Source organism: Triticum urartu, chromosome 3A (genome assembly GCF_056163025.1).
Source record: "Triticum urartu cultivar PI428250 chromosome 3A, HENAU_Tu73, whole genome shotgun sequence".
Taxonomy (NCBI): domain Eukaryota; kingdom Viridiplantae; phylum Streptophyta; class Magnoliopsida; order Poales; family Poaceae; genus Triticum; species Triticum urartu.
The window spans coordinates 515,871,742-515,876,346 of NC_141875.1; the positions used below are offsets into that span (position 1 = coordinate 515,871,742).

A 4,605-nucleotide genomic window follows, 5' to 3' on the forward strand; every position below is an offset into this window, starting at 1 on the left:
AACTGATTGAGAGTCAAGTAGCTGAAATAGGGTTCAATTTATTTAGGGGCATTGACAAAGAAATAGAAGAAGTTGCACCAAACATCATCACCGAAGATTTGCGAATGTCAAATAACAATGAGTAGACTGGAAGTACTTACAAAACTGGGTAGTGCAATTATAATTCCAGCATATATTTTTCTCAATTGAAAAATGTGGCAAGATCTTGAATACAGTTGAAGTGTTTGATAGAAAGAATATCTTCATTTTTTTGCCAGCCAATGGACATAAATGATGAGAACAACTACAATGTCACTGAATCATCTTCAGCAGTAGTGCTAAGTTTGAGCAAGTGGATCAGTGTGAGAAAAAAAGGGAAAAGCTGCAAGTGATTGTGTTGGAAAATAAAGTAAATTGAGAAATTATATGACTATTAAAATGTAAATAAATCTTTACAGGACAATGTTGGTGAGAACATGTGCAATGAACCTTTGACAACAACAGAAGAAGTGGAAAATATTTGCCCTGAGGTAAGATTCTGCATTTCTGGAGTAAAAAATAAAAAAAAGACTTTCTAGATATTAACTTTGTTTTCTAAAGATTCTTATTCTGATGTCGAATAGTTGTGTTCCTTCCCTTTGTAGGTACTTTCTTTGGCTCGGAATTCTGAGTGTGATTATGAAGGAAATTCTGAGAGCGAAGATTCTGATGAAGAGACAGTAGCTTGTGCAGTGAATGAAGAGTATGCGTTCCCTACACCAGACGAAGCATACAATGCTAGTATGCCAGAAGTTGGTAAAGTGTTCTCAACACTGGATGATGCTTCCCGGTTTGTAAATGTTTATGCTCAATTGAATGGTTTCTCAATGATAAAAGGAAGGAATTATAAGAACATGAAGTTGTATTTCCAGTGCAACAAAAGTAAGAAAAGACCAAGTGTCAACACCGGTTTGAAGAAAAGGAAAAGAAACATTGTTGAAGGGACAAATTGTCCAATGAGTATAACAGTGAAGTTGGTGGATGACAAGTGGCATATTGCATCAATGTCTCTCGAGCATAACCATGATCTAGTAAGGTCTCCATCACTTACAATTTTTTTCTTAAGCCACAAAAACATGAATGAGGTAGAAATCATGTTGTCAAAATTGCTTCAAGAACACAGAGTGAAACAAAGAAGAATCATGAGTATATTCAGAAAGCTCTGTGGTGGGAAGCTGGGAAACATTACCTTTGATGTGAAGAAACTGGATTTGAAATAGGGAGAACATGTGCGCAAAAAGGAGAACACAGATATTGAATGGACATTGCAGTACATTGAGAAGCTACAAATTGATACTCCTGGTTTCTGCTATAGGATGCAAAGAGATACAGACAACACGGTTGTCAGCTTGTTCTGGACAGATGCTCGTTCCCGATTGAACTACCGGTTGTTTGGTGAGATTATTTCGTTTGGCACCACTTATAGCACAAACAAATATAACATGCCTTTTGCACCTATAGTGGGAATTGTTGGCCATGGAAGAACAATTGTGGTTGGGCGCTATTGCAAGGTGAGACTTCGGATACTTTTGTGTGGCTGTTTGAAACTTTCATGGAGGTCATGCAGTGGAAAAAACCAGGGATAATATTGACATACCAAGACACAGGGATGAAAGCTGCTATTCCTCAAGTATTTCCAGATGCATTACATAGGTTCTGTCTTTGGCATATATTTAAAATGTGCGAGAAAACATGAGTGCTTTCATGGCTACGAGGGAAAACATGGAAAAATATATGATCAAGTGTTTATTACAATCCATCACCGTTGAAGAATTTGAAGAAAGATGGGAGAAATTTGTTCTGAAGTATAAGTGTGTTGAGCATGCTCACATCAAAAGGATGTGGGAGAACCGGACCTTCTTTGTTCCAGCTTATTTTCGAGGGGTGTTTTTCCCTTTCATCAGGTCAACCACTCGTAGTGAAAGCTTCAACTCAAATTTCAAAGACTATATCAAGAGGAAAGATACTATAGAGGCATTCATGAAACAGTACGTGCTATTCCAAGAGAATGTTGTTCACATAGAAAACCAGGATAGATTCCTGTCGAATGAGAAGACTCCTGTCTTTTGGAGTCATCACGCCGTTGAACGGCATGCAGCAGCAATATATACCAGAGGAATCTACTTGAAGTTTTTGATAGAATTAGTGAATGCGACAACTTTTAAAGTTATTGAAATTGAGAAGGATAAAGTCTATGGTTTGAAAAAACACATCAAGTATGAGAAACCAGAATTCACAAGAGAAATGTTCAGAGTCCATGTGGACCTTACTACTGGTTCATTCAAATGTTTCCGTGGGAAGTTTGAGCGTGATGGTATTGTTTGTTGCCATATTCTCAGATTTTTTACGCAGTTTGACATTACCAATATTCCAGATAAGCTTATTGTTAAGAGATGGACTATTTCCTTTCGAGAAAAAGAATTGGATAAGTGCAATAAAGAAATGGTGCTGCTCACAGGTGAAGATCAGTCACACAATGCAGTCAGATATGCTATTTTGATGAGTAAAGTTGGTGAAGCTTGCTCAGACATCAACAAAGATTCTAAACTTAGCAAAGAACTTTTGGATGGTATTGCTCAAATTCATTCGAAGTAGTTGCAAGGAAAGAAATAGCAACCGGAAGTGCAGTTAGAAAATTCGTTGAAAGATCCTCCTATACGGCCATCCAAGTCTGTGAACAAAGGAGAAAGATTGAAGCCACAATCTAAAAATAAAACTTGGAAGAAAGCAGCTCAAAAAAGAAGAATGGTTGATGCTCATCATTATGTTTGCACCAAGGAAGAAGATAATTTATGTTTGGCAGCAAGGAAGAAGATAATTTTTCTTGATGAAGAACTTTTTGCATTGTTAGATGAGAAAATTTAGATGGATTTTAATTATTGTGTCGATAATTTTTTTGATAAGTTACACTTGTTATAGCTATAGTTGAGCTTGAACTATTTAGTTTTATTTTGTGGTAATAAGAAAAGTTAAAAAAACTAATATGTTTTGTTGATATGTTGTTACATATGCCTTGCTAGGTAGATATGTTGTTACAAATGTTTTGCTAGGTATATTTGAGACACACGAAGTGCTAGATGTGCGCATGTATGAATAAGTCGGTCTTCAAACATTTCTATCAATTAATGCCCCTTGGGGAAACATTGTTGACGGGACATTCTTGAAGAAACATTATTGGGGAAACAAGAAAATGTTCTACAAAAAAGTTCCGTCAATAATGTTCCTTGAATACTGTTTCCTCTAATAATGTTCTAAGAAATCACTAATTTTTCTGAAGACAAATAATGTTGTCTGAAGTTTAGAAATGTTCTTCAAGTCAAAAAAATTCCTCAACATCAACAATTATTTGGGGAACATTTTTTGGTAATTATAATTAAAGAAAAACATTATTGAGGGAACATTATTTGGTGAAACAGTATTATATTAATGAGGGAACATTATAGGTGGAAAAAATTGAACATTTATCTGGGAACATTATTAAAGGGACATTTTTGAATGGACATTAGAAAAATGATAATTGAATAATGTTCCCTTGGGTCAACACAATTTCCTTGATTAAAAAAAGTTTACTACAAGAATATAATAATGTTCCTTGAATAATGTTCCCTCAATAATGTAAAAATCATTAATTTTTTTTCGAAAAACACAATGTTCTCTGAAATTGTAAAATGTTCTTGGAGTCAAATAATTACTCCCCAACATCAACAATTATTTTGGGAACAATATTAGGATAACAATATTAAATAAAAATTATTGAGGGAATATTATTGGGGGAGCAAAAGAAATTGAACATTTATTTGGGGAACATTATTTTGAGAATAATATTAAATAAGCATTATTGAGGGAATATTCTTGTACTAAATTATTTGAGGAACATTATTTGGGGACCATAATGAAAGAAACATTATTCAGGGAACATTAAAAATGATAATTGAATATTTATTTGGGTAAAAGTATTAAAGGGACATTTTTCAATGTACATTAAAAAATGATAATTTAATAATTCTCCTTTGGGTCAACAAAATTTCCTTGAAGAAAATTCTTTTACTACAAGAATATAATAATGTTCCTTGAATAATGTTCCCTCAATATTGTTCAAAAAAATCACTAAATGTTTTTGAAAAAAAATAATGATCTTTGAAATTTAAAAATGTTCTTCATGTCAAATAATTTTTCCTCGGAATGAACAAAGACCATTATTAAAGAAACAATATTCAGGGAACATTATTGAGGGAACAAAAAAAATTAAAATTTATTTGGGGAATATTATTAAAAGGGACATTTTTCTATGAACATTAGAAAAATGATAATTGAATAATGTTTCTTTGGGTCAACCAAATTTTGTTGGAGAAAAAAATATTTACTACATTATGAATATAATAATGTTCCCTCAATAACGTTCAAAAAAATCAGTAAATGCTTAACAAAAAAATAATGTTCTCTGGAGTGTAAAAATGTTCTTCAAGTCAAATAATTTCATTGGCATCAACAATTATTTGGGGACCATTATTAAATAAACATTATTCAGGGAACATTAATGGGGGAACAAAAGAAATTGAATATTTATTTGTGGAAAATTATTAAAGG

General features: G+C 33.1%; 1 pseudogene; it reads left to right on the forward strand.

Annotated features, from left to right (window-relative positions):
• Positions 1–260: 260 nt before the first annotated feature.
• LOC147980337 (protein FAR1-RELATED SEQUENCE 5-like) lies at positions 261–2,883 on the forward strand (annotated as a pseudogene).
• Positions 2,884–4,605: the final 1,722 nt, after the last annotated feature.